Source organism: Mobula hypostoma, chromosome 17 (genome assembly GCF_963921235.1).
Source record: "Mobula hypostoma chromosome 17, sMobHyp1.1, whole genome shotgun sequence".
Lineage (NCBI taxonomy): Eukaryota > Metazoa > Chordata > Chondrichthyes > Myliobatiformes > Myliobatidae > Mobula > Mobula hypostoma.
In genome coordinates, this window is record NC_086113.1 from 2,674,255 (window position 1) to 2,691,873 (window position 17,619).

The window sequence follows — 17,619 nt, forward strand, 5'->3', positions numbered from 1 at the left end:
TGCAGTATTAGACTTACGCCACACGAACCACTTAGTGTTGAGGCCAAAGAGTTCCACTTCAGTCTCATCCAACCACAAGCCCTTCCTTCACATCTTTACAGTATCTTATAAGTGACACTTGGCAAAGTCTTTATGGACAAGGATATGCTTTCTTTTTAGCCAGAGCTGCTTCCTTACCACTCTTCCATAAATACCCATTTTGTGCAAGGCCCCAGAGATTGTGGAGCCATGAACTTCATCTCCAGTTGCAGTCACTGACTTCTGCAGTTCACTCAGTGTGACTGTTGGCACCATAGTAGTCTCTCTTTACAAGGGCCGATCTTCTCTGGTGACTAAGTTTAGAGGGGCAGCTGTAGTTTCATATTTTTTCACTTCCTCAGATTGAACTACACTGAGCTCCGAGGTATGTTTAGTGCCTTAGAGATGGTCTTGTACTCCCTCCCCAGATCTGTGCTTCTCTGTTATCATTTCCCTGACGTGTCTTGAATGCTCTCGTCTTCATTTTGGTTTTGTCTGTTGAAAATCCACCATACTGTTGGACCTTACAGAGAGGGGGGTAATTATTCTTATGAATTCAGTGAAAACAAGTTATCCTCCAATTTTCTACATCAACAAAATGGTTGAGTTGGTAAGGTAATATATTGCACCTGAGGAAAGTTAGCATAGTAATTACAAAAGAGGTGAGTACTTCACAGCCTCACAATTTTCGTTGTTAATTTTTAGTTAATTGTTGACAGGTTTTGGATTTTTTCCTTTTGATTTGACATGATGCTCAACATTTTGTAGATAAGCTCAAAAACCCTATTGCAATATATTTTAAATTGAGCAAACAAGAATGTAAACTGTGAAAATAGCAGTGGGGACTGAATACTTTTTCAACACACTGTACACAGCTATAAAACATCTTCTATTGTGAATCCAGTATATATGGCTGGCTCATTTGGATGTAAGCACGTGCCGTAAATAAACCCCAACCCTCATCTTCAGCACTATTAACAGCCTTTCCTATGATACCTATTGCATTGAAATACAGGCAGCTCAGGACACTAGTTGCACCATGCTCAACCTTTTGATTCCTATCTTTGTCTGAGGTTTAACGAACATCGGCCTCCACAACCTCTCCACTATCTGTTCTGGCATTCTGGTTCCCATCCCCCTGTAACTCTAGTTTAAACCCCACCATGCAGCATTAACAAACCTTCTCATGTGGATATTAGTCCCCCTCCAATTCAGGTGCAAACCTTCCTTGGAAGAGAGCCCAATGATCCAAAAGTCTTCTGCCCGCCATCTTACACCAACTCCTTAGCTGCGCATTAAACTGTATAATCTTCCTAGTTCTGGCCTCTCTAGCATGTGACATGGGTAGCAATCCTGAGATCACAACCCTGGAGGTTCTGCCCTTTAACTTAGCACCTAATTCCCTGAACTCCCCATGAAGAACCTCATCACTCATCCTACCCATGTCATTGGTACCTACATGGACCACATCTTCTGACTGTTCACCCTCCTACTTAAGAATGCTGAGGACGCGATCCGAGACATCCCGGACCCTAGCACCTGGGAGGCAACATACCATCCGGGATTCTTGTTCTCACCTAAAGAACTTCTTCCCTTCTGAGTCACAGAGGCAGACTCAGTGCCAGTGACTCACCCAATCTGATTTTTCTCTGTTAGGTCATCCCTCCAAAGTGTTGTTGGGGGGATGGCCACAGGGGTACTCTGCACTGGCTCCTTAACCCCTTTCCCCCTTACTGACTGTCACCCAGTTTACTGCATCCTGCATCTTGGGTGTAACTGCCTCTCTATATGTATTAACTATCAGCCTCTCAACCTCCTGAATGATCTGGAGTTCATCCAATTCCAACTTCAACTCCTTAATGCAGTTTGTTAGGAGTTGCAGCTGGATGCACTTCTCACAGTTGTGGTCATCAGGGACTCTGGAGGTCTCCTTGCCTTCCCATATCCTACAAGAGGAATATTCATCTATCCTGCCTGGCATCTCTTCTGTCCTAGCTGAGTAGATATAAAGCAGAGAAGGAAAAAACGTGATCCCTTCTTTCCTTTGATTTCTCTGACTGAAGCCTCTCTTCATGGAAGCCTTGAAGAGCTAAAGCCTCAGGACCACCATTCTGACCACGTCCACTCCGACAATGGCCGCTGCTCTTGTCGCTGCCTTCCTTTAATTTGCTCTTACTAATCAATCAGAGACACCGATTTATTGCTGGTCAAAGCTCTATTATGCTGCCACGACCTGCTACTGCCTTTTATCCTTGAGCAGTGGACATGATTGAAATCCCCTCCTCTCCGAACTTCCAATGTCTATGTTGGCCACTGGTGAAAGCTCTATTACATAAAAGCAAGAATGTAATGTTAAGACTTTATAAAGCACTGGAGAGGACCCACTTTAGAGTATTGTGAGCAGTTTTGGGTCCCTTATCTTAGAAAGGATGTGCAGACACTGGAGAAGGTTCAAAGGACTGCATGGCTTGTCATATGAAGAGTGTTTGCAACCTAATTGAAACATATGGAATGGTAAATGGCCTCAATAGAGTGGATATGGAGAGGTTGTTTCTTTTGGTGGGAGAGTCTAAGACCAAAGGACACGGCTTCAGAATAGAAGTACGTCCTTTTAGAACAGAGATGAAGAGGAAATTCTTTAGCCAGAGAACGGTGAATCTGTGGAATTCTTTTCCACAGGTGACTGTGGAGGCCAGGTCTTTATGCATATTTAAGGCAGAAGTCTATAGATTCTTGATTGGTCAGGGCATGAAAGGATACAGGAAGAAGGCAGGAGACGGAGGCTGAGAGGGAAAATGGATCAGCCATGATGAAATGGTGGAGCAGACTCGATGGGCCAAATGGCCTACTCTGCTCCTACATCTTATGGTCTCATGGTCTCATTGTCTGCTCTAAGATCAATCGCTTTCCTCTATGTAGACTCTATTTTTTCTATTATTTTCTTGCCTTTTAAATGCTCCTAATTTATGTTCCTTTGGCACCCACCACTCTCTGTTCAAAAATACACATCGAAGGGTTCCGGCCTGAAACGTCGACTCATCATTTCTGACTGACGCTGCCCGATCTTATGGCTTTGTCAAAGGCAGGTAGTGCCTTACGAGCCTGATTGAATTTTTTGAGGATGTGACTAAACACATTGATGAAGGTAGAGCAGTAGATGTAGTGTACATGGATTTCAGCAATGCATTTGATAAGATACCCCATGTAAGGCTTATTGAGAAAGTAGGGAGGCATGGGATCCAAGGGGACATTGCTTTGTGGATCCAGAACTGGCTGGCCCACAGAAGGCAAAGAGTGGTTGTAGACGGGTCATATTCTGCATGGAGGCCAGTGACCAGTTGTGTGCCTCAGGAATCTGTTCTGGGACCCCTTCTTTTTGTGATTTTTATAAATGACCTGGATGAGAAAGTGGAGGGATGGTTAGTAAATTTGCTGATGACACAAAGGTTGGAGGTGTTGTGGCTAGTGTGGATGGATGTCAGAGGTTATAGCGAGACATCGATATGATGCAAACTGGGCTGAGAAGTGGCAGATGGAGTTCAATCCAGGTAAGTGCCAGATGGTTCATTTTGGTAGGTCAAATATGATGGTGGAATATAGTATTAATGGTAAGACTCATGGCAGTGTGGAGGATCAGAGAGATTGTGGGGTCCAAGTCCATAGGACACTCAGAGCTGCTGAGCAGGTTGACTCTGTGGTTAAGAAGGCATACGGTGCATTGGCCTTCATCAATCATGGGATTGAGCTTAAGAGCCGAGAGGTAATGTTACAGCTATATAGGACCTTGGTCAGACCCCACTTGGAGTACTGTGCTCAGTTCTGGTCTCCTCACTATGGGAAAGATGTGGAAACCATAGAAAGGGTGCAGAGGAGATTTACAGGGATGTTGCCTGGATTGGGGAGCATGCCTTATGAGAATAGGTTGAGTGAACTCAGCCTTTTCTCCTTGGAATGGCGGAGGATGAGAGGTGACCTGATAGAGGTGTATAAGATGATGAGAGGCATTGATCATGTGGATAGTCAGAGGCTTTTTCCCAGGGCTGAAATGGCTAGCACGAGAGGGCATAGTTTTAAGGTGCTTGAAAGTAGGTACAGAGGAGATGTCAGGGGTAAGTTTTTTATGCAGAGAGTGGTGAGGGCGTGGAATGGGCTGCTGGTGATGGTGGTGGAGGTGGATATGATAGGGTCTTTTAAGAAACTCCTGGACAGGTGCTTGGAGCTTAGAAAAATAGAGGGCTATGGGTAACCCTAGGTAATTTCTAAAGTAAGTACATGTTTGGCACAGCATTATGGGCCAAAGGGCCTGTATTGTGCTGTAGGTTTTCTATGTTTCTATGTTTCTGACTCAGCTGGTCAGGCAGCATCTATGGAAACAAATAAACCCAAGGGATTCTGCAGATGCTGGAAATCCAGAGTAACACACAAAATACTGGCGGGAACTCAACAGTTCAGGCAGCATCCTGATTGACTATTTTTTTCCATGGATGCCGCCTGATCTACTGACTTCGTCCAGCACTTTGTGTACGTCACGCAAAATACAATTCCCGAGCTTTCCTTGATACATGTTCACCTAATGCCTAATGCTGCATAGGTTTCTCAGTGGCTCTTCACTCGGCCTGTGGTCAGCTGGGCGTCAGCCTGATGTTTGTTGATTGTAGCTCAGCATTCAGCACCATCATACTAACTCCAGTTCTTAGGCTTCTGTTCCATGCTCTGTAACTGGATCCTTGACTTCTTCATCAGGAGACCACAGTCAGTTCAGATCGGAAATAGCATCTCCTCCTTGCTGACGGTCAACACTGGTGCAAGGCAAGGATGCGTGCTTAGCCCACTGCTCTTCTCTCTCTGCACCCACGACTGTGTGACCAGGCACGGCTCAAACACCATCCATGAATTTGCCAAAGATGCCTCTGCTTTTGGCAGAATTTCAAATGGTGACTTGGAGTCCAGGAGTGAGATAAATTGGTTTGTTGAGTGATGTTGCAATAACAACCTTGCACTCAACACCATATAACCATATAACAATTACAGCACGGAAACAGGCCATCTCGGCCTTCTAGTCCATGCCGAACTCTTACTCTCACCAAGCCCCACCGATCTGCACTCAGCCCATAACCCTCCATTCCTTTCCTGTCCATATATCTATCCAATTTAACTTTAAACGACAACATCGAACCTGCCTCAACCACTTCTGCTGGAAGCTTGTCAGAAGGACCAAGAAATTGATTGCGGAGTTCAGAAAGAGGAAGTCAAGAGAATATATACCAAGGGATAAACAGTGGAAAGGGTGAACAGTTTCAAGTTGCTGGGCATCGATATCTCATTAGGGACCCTCCTCACCCAGGACACACACTCTTCTCATTGATACAGTCAGGGAGGAGACACAGGAGCCTGAAGGCACACACCAAATGTCTTAGGAACAGCTTCTTGCCCTCTGCCATCAGACTTCTGAACGGCCCATGAACTCGTGAACAGGACCTCACTAGTCCTCTTTCGCACTGCTTGTATAGTTATTCTTTACGCTGTAACCCGCAGTAGTCTGTGATGCCTGAACTGTACTGCTGCTGCGAGCAACAAACCCAGGTTGGAAATGGCTAATACAAGAAGACGTGCTATTAAGGTGATTGGAGGGAAGTGTAGCAGCGTGGTTGAACGTGCTGCCAGGCCAAGTCATTATGGGAAGAATGTGGAAGTTTAGACAGGGTGCAGAGGAGATTTAACTCAAGATTTCCAGCAACTGCAGAATCTCTTGTGTTTCTTAGTGGCAGACTTGGCGTGCATTCAATGGTACAATGTTCTCACAGTAAAATGGGAATAAGACAGACCTCACAAAAGATATTCCCATAAATCCCAGCGATTCTGTAGATGTTGGAAATCTAGAGCTGCACAAAGTTCCAAGTATATTTATTATTGAGGTAATATACTATGTTAAACCATGAAATTTGATCCGGATCTGGGCCGTACCCTCCAAATATCCGGATCTGTCTCTCGGTTTTTTTGCACTACCTTATTTCCCATTTTTCTATTTTTTATTTATGATTTATAATTTAAAATTTTAATATTTACTAATTTAAACTATTTTAAATATTTATAATATTTAATATTTGTAATCCAGGGAGTGTGAAGTGTAGAATCAAATATCGCTGTGATGATTGTACATTTTAGTACCAATTGGCGACAATAAAGTATAAAGTATAAAATTTGTCTCAAGGTTGTTTAATCAACACATACAAAATGCTGGAGGAACTCAGCATTGCAGGTCAGTTGGCATCAATGGAGGAGAATAACCAGGTGACATTTGGGGCTGAGACCCTTCATGCTGCTATCCCTAAAGCCTATTGCACAGTGATCACACTGAAAATATCTGCAGTTGCTTGTAGACAATGAAGTTAGATGGATTACACTGACAAAACATGAAAAATCTGAAACGGACAAGTTCTGATACACTTACCCAAACTTAAAGTGATTTCTGTTTCTACATTATATCTGCTTTCTTTCTTTTACATATACAAAAAAATTCTTTCATCATTTGCAATTTAACATCAATTCTGGGTTTAATGTATTTTTGCTGACTTATCTGTTTGTGTGGGAGTGCACATATGTTCATGTTATTGTGATTTATTTCAGGGAATTTGCATCTCATGCATCATAATTAGCATAATTGTCTCGATAACATGCAAATTTGCACACGTGAATACAGAAATTATTAGTTTCATTCATGTATATTATTATTTTGAAAGGTAATGTCAGTTAATTCAGCATATAATAGTAACTTGCCATATTTTAAAGATTGAGATGAAGTCAAGTAGATTGAGTTGTAGAAATTAATCCCAGTAGCTACTCATGTTTTAGGGATTTTGAAAAAATAACACTGGGAGTTGAAAGTAGAAATGAGCTATTCACAAAGAGATACATTTCTTATTTCTAATCAATATCAAATAACGAGGACAATCGCAAAATATATATGCTTTCAGAACAAGTAGAGAATTACAGTTATTACCCCTCAACCAGAGGGAATAACTTCACTCATCCCGGGATTGAACTGTTCCCTCAACCTATGAACTCACTTTCATCCCATGTGCTCGATATTTTAAAAAAATATTTACTTATCCATTTAATCCATTTATTTATCTATCTATCTATCTTTTTCTTTTTGCACAGATTGTTGTATTTTGCACGTTGTTTATTTGTCTGCCCTGTTTTGTGTGTTGTGAGGATGTGGGCATTACTGGGAGAGCCACTATTCATTGTCTTTCCTCATTGCTCCAGGGGAGTCAACCACATTGGTGTGACTTGACCCACAGCTGGCCCAGAGTAGGTAAGAATAACAGATTTCCTTTTCTGAAGAACTTTAGTGAATATTCTAGTAATGGAGATTCTAGCAAATGTCTGTAGATGTACATTTGGACTGGTTGCATCACTACCTGGTATGGAGGGGTCACTGCACAGGATCGCAAGAGGCTTCAGACGGTTGTAGCCTCAGCCAGATCCATCAAAGCACAAACCTTCCAGTACATCAAGGTCATCTTCAACAGGTAGTGCCCCAAGAATGCGGTAGTAGATTAGATTATGAGGACACTCAGTTCTCGTTCATTGTCATTTAGAAATGCATGCTTTGACCTTGCCCCAGCCGCTGAGCAACAAGCAAAGCCAAGGACTCAGGGCCTTCATCATTAAGGACCCTTGCCACCCAGGGCATACCCTCTTCTCATTAGTACCAGCAGAGAGGAGGTACGGGAGCCTGAAGATGCATATTTCAACATTTTCAACATTTCTGGAACAGCTTCTTCCCCTCTGCCATCAAATTTCTGAACGGACCATGTACACAGTCTCTCTATTCCTTCTTTCTCACTGTTTATTTATTCTGTAATTTATAAAAATTGTTCTGACTCTGTGTTGCACTACTACAAAACAACAAAGTTCATGTCAAATAAGCCCATGATGATAAACCTGATTCTGATTCTGAAAATGATGGATTTATAACAATTATCACCGGCTGTCACTAAATCCTAACTGGTTCACTAACATCTTCCAGAGAACCCTTTTCAGTTCAAGGGAAATTGCTGGTGTTTTCTGTGATGTTCACACACTATTAACAAAGAAATTGAACCGATTTACTTAGGTGCTTGAATTTAAATCCCCCCCAACTGTGACAAGATTTCACCTTATGTTGAAATGACAAGCTTTCAACTCCGGAAGACAGAGGCGATGTTGTGGTAAACTACAATTGATAGAACATAGAACATTACACCACCATACCGGCCCTTCAGCCCATGATGTTGTGTTGACAATTTAACCTACTGTAAGATCACTCTAACCCTTCCCTCCTACATAGCCCTCCATTTTTCTATCATCTATGTGTTTATCTAAGAGTCTCTCGAATGCTCTTAATATATCTGCCTCTAACACCACTCCCAGTATCCACCAATCTCTATGTAAAAAAATCTAACTCTGACATCTCCTATACTTTAAAATTATGCCCCCTCATATTAACCAAATCTCTGGCTGTTTGCTTTATCTATGCCTCTTACCATGTTATACAACTGTGTCAAGTCACCTCTCATCCTTCACTCTAAAGAGAAAAGCCCTAGTTCACTCATCTTTTCCTCAGAAGACTTGCTCTCTAATCCAGGCAACATCATGGTAAATGTCCTCTGCACCTTCTCTAAAGCTTCCACATCCTTCCTATGATGAGGTGACTGGAACTGAAGACAACATTCCAAGTGTGATCTAACCAGAGTATTTTAACTGCCCTTGAACTCAAATACCTGTTTGCTTTACTGGTGGAAGACTGAAACAAGAAAATTCCATCAGAATTAAGGTTATTATTAAAATGAGCATGAGTTGTTTGTTAACAGTTATTGTGATATTACCACAGGCAAGATGGGATTCCCTACCAGTAAACTGCAACTTATTCCTTAATAAACACTATGCCGGTCAATCGCACAGCATGAATAACATTGTACATTAATGTCAAGATGCATATGGAGAGGTCAATGTCTTTATGAAGGAATTCTGATAACTGGTCTCTGCATTATTAATATTATTTGGATTTTATTTGATTATTGGCTTTAGTTCTTCGAAGCTTCAGCAAAGAGAGGCTTCACTCTGAGAAGGCAGAGGGAAAAAACAGTTCAAGTTTTTTTTCCTTCCCTTCTTTACATCTGCTCAGTTACGACAGTAGAGATGCCAGGCAGGGTAGTTGAATGCTCCTGTTGTGGGAAGTGGGAAGGCAGGAGTCTCTAACCACTACAACTGAGAGAAGTGCATCCCGCTGCAGCTTCTAACAATCCGTGTTGAGGAGATGGAGCTGGAACTGGATGAGCTCTGGATCATTCGGGAGGCTGAGGGGGTGATAGATAGGACAGATAGAGAGGTAGTTACACCCAAAGTGCAGGACACAGGAAAATGGGTGACAGTCAGGAAGGGGAAAGGGGTTAAGGAGCCAGTACCCCTGTGGCCATCCCTCTCAACAACAGGCATATCACTTTAGATCCTGTTGGCGAATGACCGAACAGAGGACAGTCACAGGGGGTAAGTCTTTGGCACTGAGTCTGCCTCTGTGACTCAGACAGGAAGGGGGAAGAATAGGCACGCCGTGGTGAAGGAGAATTCATTAGTTAGGGTAACAGAGAGGAGGTTCTGTAGGCAAGAACAAAATTCCTAGATGGTATGTTGCCTTCTGGGTGCCAGGGTGCAGGACATCTCGGATCGAATCCTCAACCTTCTTGAGTGGAAGGGTGAACTGCAGAAGTTGTAGTCTACGTAGGTACCAATGACATGGGTAGGACGAGTGATGAGGTTCTGCATGGGGAGTTCAGGGAGTTGGGTGCTAAGTTAAAGGGCAGGACCTCCAGGGTTGTGATTTCAGGATTGCTACCCATGTCACATGCTAGTGAGGCCAGAACTAGGAAGATTATACAGTTTAATATGTGGCAAAGGAGTTAGTGTAACAGGGAGGGCATAAGATTTTTGGATCATTGGTCTCTCTTCCAGGGAAGGTGGGACCTGTACAGAAGGGATGGTTTGCACCTGAACTGGAGGGGGACTACAATCCTAGCTGGAAGGTTTGTTAATGCTGCATGGTGGGGTTTAAACTAGAGTTGCAGGGGAATGGGAACCGGAGTGTCAGAACAGTTAGTGGAGAGGTTGTGGAGGCAGATGTTGGTAAGACCTCAGACAAAGTTAGGAATCAAAAGGTTGAGCATGGTGCAACAAAATCGAAAAAGGTGAAAACATGACTGAAGGTATTCTATCTGAATCCGTGCAGTATGTTAAGTAAGGTAGATGAACTTGCGGTGCAGTTGCAGATTGGCAGGTATGTGGGAGCCTAATGTCCAAGGATACACATTGTATCGAGAGGACAGGCAGGAAATCAAAGAGGGCGGCGTAGCTCTGTTGGTAAAAATGAAATCAAATCATTAGAAAGAGGTGACATGAGGTCGGAAGGTGTTGAGTCATTGTGGATAGAGCTAAGGAACTGCAAGGGTAAAAAGACACTGATGGGAGTTGTATACAGACCCCCAAATGGTAGTAAGGATATGGCCTACAAATTATAACAGCAAATAGAAAATGTATGCCAAAAGGCCAATGTTACAATAGTCATGGGGGATTTCAATATGCAGGCAGACTGGGAAGATCAGGTTGGAAGAAAGTTTAGGGGAGATGTCAGAGGTAATTTTTTTTTGCACAGAGTGCAGAAAATGCTTGGATCATACTGTCAGAGGCAGCTATATTGGGGATATTTAAGATACTCTTCGACCTTTGTAAGAAAAATGGAGGGTTAGGGGCTGTGTAGGAGGGAAGGGTTAGATTAACTATGGAGTAAATTTAATTCAGCACAACATTGTGGGTGGAAGAGTCTGTACTCTGTGTTCTATGTTGTATGCAGTGAGCCATTACTTGAATAACAACATATGTGGAAACACAAAACATTATCCACTTTAATGCAACAGAAATAGAATCTTTAAAAATCAAAACAACATCTTGGGAGTGAGACAGTGTGTGCAGCCTGGCTGCGAGGAACCCGTGGCTTTGGAGCAATGGTTGGGAAAATAGAACATAGAAAACTACAGCACAGTACAGGCCCTTCGGCCCACAATGTTGTACCAACTTTTTAACCTATAAGGTTCATCTATTCCATCCCTCCCACATAACCTTTCACCTTCTATCATTTATGTGTCTGTATAAGATTCTTCTAATTGCCCTAATGTTTCTGCCTCTGTCACCACCCCAGGAGCACCCATCACTCCCTGTGAAAAGAAGCTTCCTCCAATCATCTTAAATTATGCCCCTGTGTATGAGGCACTTCTGCCCGGGGAAAAGATCTCTGGCTGTCCAATCTATCTATAATCTCTTATCATCTTCTACACCTCCATCGAGTCACGTCTCACCCTCCTTTCCTCCAAAGAGAAGAGCCCTCGCTCACTCAACCAAGCTTCTTAAGGGATGCTCTCTGATCCGGCCGTCGTCCTGGTAAATCTCTGCATCTCCTCTAAATCTTGCACATTCTGTATTGATTAGCTTCATATCTAATACGTGTACGCATATTCAGACTCAGATTCATGTATTTATCATTTGCACATTGAAACATATCTTGCCCATAACCCTCCATTTTCCTTTCATCCAGGTGCCTGTCTAAGAGTTTCTTAAATGTCCTCAACGTATCTGTCTCTACCAGCACCCCGGCACTCCCACCACTCTCCGATACCCCGCTATACTTTTCTCTAAGTACTTTAAAATGATGCCCCCCTTTTGTTAGCCATTTCCACCCTGGGAAAAAGTCTCTGACTGGCCACTCTGTCTATGCCTCTCATCATCAAATCACCCCTCATCCTCCTTTGCTCCAAAGGGAAATGCCCTCGCTCACTCGACCTAGCCTGACTAGGCTTGCTCTCTAATCCAGGCAGCATCCTGGTAAATCTCCTCAGCACCCACATCCTTCCTACAATGAGTGGACCAGAACTGAAATGAACACAGTACTCCAAACCAAAGTCCCAGCTCACTCACTTTCTCCTCATAAGACGCACAGTTACTGCTGACACTTCCCTTGCTTCAGATTTGACAATTTTCAGGACTAATTGATGGGGATTGATTGCAATGATTAGTCAATTATACAACTCCATTATAATTGTATCATGGGACTGTGGAAGGTGAGACAGACCGACCTTGCTGTGTTATTGTTCAGCTATTCTGCTCTGCCTAAAGGATTCTGTGGTGTCAGCGTATAGCTGTGTGTAAAAGAGATCGCAGGATGCTGAATTAACCTTGGTGTTAATGTGGTGAAGGAATGTAGAACTGTGATGTCATCTTAGCTGAAATATATTTAGCAGTATGATACAGGAATTGGTTATCCTTTCCAGCCTCCAGGACCTAATTGTACTGGAATTTTATTAATGTATTAGCAATTGTTGTCTAAGGTTCCAGCTACAATACTGACAAAACAGCAATGGCATTAATTAATTCCGGGTCAGAGAAATGTCAGTCTTGATTTGACTGAAGCAGGCTGTGGGGATGTCTAAAACACAAAAGGCAATTCTGAGGGCTTAGGAGAAGGGAGGGGTTAGAGGGTGGAGGGGTTATGGGTGGAGGGGAGGGAGGGAAATGGAGGGGTTATGGGATGGAGGGGAAGGGAGGGGTTATGAGAGAGGAAGAGGTTTATAGGTTGGAGGGGGGAGAGAAGGGTTATCAGGTGGAGGGGAGGGAGAGGTTATAGGATGGGAAGGAAGGGGTTATAGGATGGAGGGGGAGGGAAGGCTTATGGAGTGGAGGGGTTAGGGAGAGGTCAGAAGGCAGTGCGAGAGGAAGAGGTTAAGGGTGGAGGGGAGGGGGGTGGGTTGGGGAAGCTAGAGAGTGGAGGAGATGGTTGTTGTAGGGGAGGGGTTGAGGGGTGGATGAGGATGGAGGGGAGGGAGGTGTGAGGGAGAAGGAGGGATTCTGGGATTAGCAATGGAGGGGCATGGCGCAGTGATGGGGTTATAGGGGAGGAATTATGTGGTTGAAGGGGTGGAGTTAGGGGATTGAAGGGAAGGTGTTATGATTTGAAGGGGAGGAGTTAATGGGTTGAAAACAGAGAAGTCACAGTGTTGAAGGGGGAGGAGTTATGGGGTTGAAGGGGAGGGGTTATGGGGTTGAAGGGGAGGGGTTATGGGTTTGAAGGGGAGGGTTTGGGGGTTGAAGAGGAGGGGTTAGGGGTTTGAGGTGTTAGGAGGTTGAAGTGGAGGGGTTAGGGGTTTGAAGGGGAGGGGTTAGGGGTTTGAAGGGGAGGGGTTAGGGGGTTGAAGGGGAGGGGTTATGGGGTTTGAAGGGGAGGGGTTAGGGGGTTGAAGGGGAGGGGTTATGGGGTTTGAAGGGGAGGGGTTAGGGGGTTGAAGGGGAGGGGTTATGGGGTTTGAAGGGGAGGGGTTATGGGTTTGAAGGGGAGGGTTTGGGGGTTGAAGAGGAGGGGTTAGGGGTTTGAGGTGTTAGGAGGTTGAAGTGGAGGGGTTAGGGGTTTGAAGGGGAGGGGTTAGGGGTTTGAAGGGGAGGGGTTAGGGGGTTGAAGGGGAGGGGTTATGGGTTTGAAGGGGAGGGGTTAGGGGGTTGAAGGGGAGGGGTTATGGGGTTTGAAGGGGAGGGGTTAGGGGGTTGAAGGGGAGGGGTTATGGGGTTGAAGGGGAGGGGTTATGGGGTTGAAGTGGAGGGGTTAGGGGTTTAAAGGGGAGGAGTTAGGGGGTTGAAGGGGAGAGGTTAAGGGGTTGAAGTGGAGGGGTTAGGGGTTTGAAGGGGAGGGTTTAGGGGGTTGAAGGGGAGGGTTTAGGGGGTTGAAGGGGAGGGGTTAGGAGTTTGAAGGGCAGGGGTTATGGGGTTGAAGGGGAGGGGTTATGTGGGTTTGAAGGGGCGGGGTTAGGGGGTTGAAGGGGCGGGGTTAGGGGGTTGAAGGGTAGGGTTTAGATAGGGGGTTGAAGGGGAGTTATGGGGTTGAAGGGGAGGGGTTAGGGGGTTGAAGGGGAGGGGTTATGGGGTTGAAGGGGAGGGGTTAGGGGTTTGAAGGGGAGGAGTTAGGGGGTTGAAGGGGAGGGGTTAGGGGTTTGAAGGGGAGGGGTTAGGGGGTTGAAGGGGAGGGGTTAGGGGGTTGAAGGGGAGAGGTTAAGGGGTTGAAGTGGAGGGGTTAGGGGTTTGAAGGGGAGGGTTTAGGAGGTTGAAGGGGCGGGGTTAGGGGGTTGAAGAGTAGGGTTTAGATAGGGGGTTGAAGGGGAGTTATGGGGTTGAAGGGGAGGGGTTATGGGGTTGAAGTGGAAGGGTTAGGGGTTTGAAGGGGAGGGTTTAGGGGGTTGAAGGGGCGGGGTTAGGGGGTTGAAGAGTAGGGTTTAGATAGGGGGTTGAAGGGGAGTTATGGGGTTGAAGGAGAGGGGTTATGGGGTTGAAGGGGAGGGGTTAGGGGTTTGAAGGGGAGGGGTTAGGGGTTTGAAGGGCAGGGGTTAGGGGGTTGAAGGGGAGGGGTTATGGGGTTTGAAGAGGAGGGGTTATGGGGTTGAAGGGGAGGGGTTAGGGGTCAGGGGGTTGAAGGGGAGGGGTTATGTGGGTTTGAAGGGGAGGGGTTAGGGGGTTGAAGGGGCGGGGTTGGGGGTTGAAGGGTAGGGTTTAGATAGGGGGTTGAAGGGGAGTTAGGGGGTTGAAGGGGAGGGGTTAGGGGGTTGAAGGGGAGGAGTTAGGGGATTGAAGGGGAGGAGTTAGGGGTTTGAAAGGGAGGGGTTAGGGAGTTGAAGGGGAGGGGCTATGGGGTTGAAGGGGAGTGGTTATGGGGTTGAAGGGGAGGAGTTAGGGGGTTGAAGGGAGGGGTTGGGGGTTGAAGGGGAGGAGTTAGGGGTTTGAAAGGGAGGGGTTATGGGGTTGAAGGGGAGGGGTTAGGGGTTGAAGGGGAGGGGTTAGGGGTTGAAGGGGAGGGGTTAGGGGGTTGAAGGGGAGGAGTTATGGGGTTGAAGGGGAGGGGTTATGGGGTTGAAGGGGAGGAGTTAGGGGTTTCAAGGGGAAGGGTTAGGGGTTGAAGGGGAGGAGTTATGGGGTTGAAGGGGAGGGGTTAGGGTTTGAAGGGGGGTTATGGGGTTGAAGGGGAGGGGTTACGGGGTTGAAGGGGAGGAGTTAGGGGTTTGAAGGGGAGGGGTTAGGGGTTTGAAGGGGAGGGGTTGGGGGGAAGGACAGTGAGTTTTGCAGGAGGACAGAGGAACATCAGTTTCTTGCTCCTCTGTGTTGTTTAGGCCATGAGACTTTTGCTGATTGGTAGTTTGGTCAGCCACTACTCATGCATGTGTGTGAGATACAGAGATAAGTCATACCTCACGAATGTTGGCCCTTTGTTCGACTATAAGCATGCCAAACATTAAGTTCCATCAATGTGTTTCCCATTTCCCATCACCAGGTCCTTACAACTCAAGCGCTCATCCAGGTTTTCCCTTACGGTGAGAGTACCATCCTCCACTATTCTCACAGGTTAGGGTCTTCCAGATTCCAGTCTTCATACTCCCTACCCCTCATCCAAAATCAGCCCATCTAGTTCTATTTAAAGTGGACAAACTAATATTTCATCAAGTCGTAAACTCCGTTTCCTGCTCTTACATTGCAGCTAATGAAGTTGACCTGGTGATCTGGTCAAGATGGTGCCGAGCCGCCATCTTGTTTTTTGTTGTGGTCTCTGTTCTGCCAAGCAATATGGGAATGCTATATCACTGTCAGAATGTTTGGTGATACTTAGTCATAGTCATAGTCATACTTCACTGATCCCAGGGGGAAACTGGTTTTTGTTACGGTTGCACCATAAATAATAAATAATAATAGAACCATAAAGAGTTAAATAGTAATATGTAAATTATGCCAGTAAATTATGAAATAAGTCCAGGACCAGCCTATCAGCACAGGGTGTCTGACCCTGCAAGGGAGAAGTTGTAAAGTTTGATGGCCACAGGCAGGAATGACTTCCTATGACGCTCTGTGCTGCATCTTGGAGGAATGAGTCTCTGGCTGAATGTATTCCTGTGCCCACCCAGAAACATAGAAAATAGGTGCAGGAGTAGGCCATTCGGCCCTTCGAGCCTGCACCGCCATTTATTATGATCATGGCTGATCCTCCAACTCAGAACCCCACCCCAGCCTTCCCTCCATACCCCCTGACCCCCGTAACCACAAGGGCCATATCTAACTCCCTCTTAAATATAGCCAATGAACTGGCCTCAACTGTTACCTGTGGCAGAGAATTCCACAGATTCACCACTCTCTGTGTGAAGAAGTTTTTCCTAATCTCGGTCCTAAAAGGCTTCCCCTCTATCCTCAAACTGTGGCCCCTCGTTCTGGACTTCCCCAACATCGGGAACAATCTTCCTGCATCTAGCCTGTCCAATCCCTTTAGGATCTTATACGTTTCAATCAGATCCCCCCTCAATCTTCTAAATTCCAACGAGTACAAGCCCAGTTCATCCAGTCTTTCTTCATATGAAAGTCCTGCCATCCCAGGAATCAATCTGGTGAACCTTCTTTGTACTCCCTCTATGGCAAGGATGTCTTTCCTCAGATTAGGGGACCAAAACTGCACACAATACTCCAGGTGTGGTCTCACCAAGGCCTTGTACATCTGCAGTAGTACCTCCCTGCTCCTGTACTCGAATCCTCCCGCTATAAATGCCAGCATACCATTCGCCTTTTTCACCGCCTGCTGTACCTGCATGCCCACTTTCAATGACTGGTGTATAATGACACCCAGGTCTCGTTGCACCTCCCCTTTTCCTAATCGGCCACCATTCAGATAATAATCTGTTTTCCTATTTTTGCCACCAAAGTGGATAACTTCACATTTATCCACATTAAATTGCATCTGCCATGAATTTGCCCACTCACCCAACCTATCCAAGTCACCCTGCATCCTCTTAGCATCCTCCTCACAGCTAACACTGCCACCCAGCTTCGTGTCATCCGCAAACTTGGAGATGCTGCATTTAATTCCCTCATCCAAGTCATTAATATATATTGTAAACAACTGGGGTCCCAGCACTGAGCCTTGCGGTACCCCACTAGTCACCACCGCCTGCCATTCTGAAAAGGTCCCGTTTATTCCCACTCTTTGCTTCCTGTCTGCTAACCAATTCTCCACCCACACCAATATCTTACCCCCAATACCGTGTGCTTTAAGTTTGCACACTAATCTCCTGTGTGGGACCTTGTCAAAAGCCTTTTGAAAATCCAAATATACCACATCCACTGGTTCTCCCCTATCCACTCTACTAGTTACATCCTCAAAAAATTCTATGAGATTCGTCAGACATGATTTTCCTTTCACAAATCCATGCTGACTTTGTCCGATCATTTCACCGCTTTCCAAATGTGCTGTTATCACATCCTTGATAACTGACTCCAGCAGTTTCCCCACCACCGACGTTAGGCTAACCGGTCTATAATTCCCTGGTTTCTCTCTCCCTCCTTTTTTAAAAAGTGGAGTTACATTAGCCACCCTCCAATCCTCAGGAACTAGTCCAGAATCTAACGAGTTTTGAAAAATTATCACTAATGCATCCACTATTTCTTGGGCTACTTCCTTAAGCACTCTAGGATGCAGACCATCTGGCCCTGGGGATT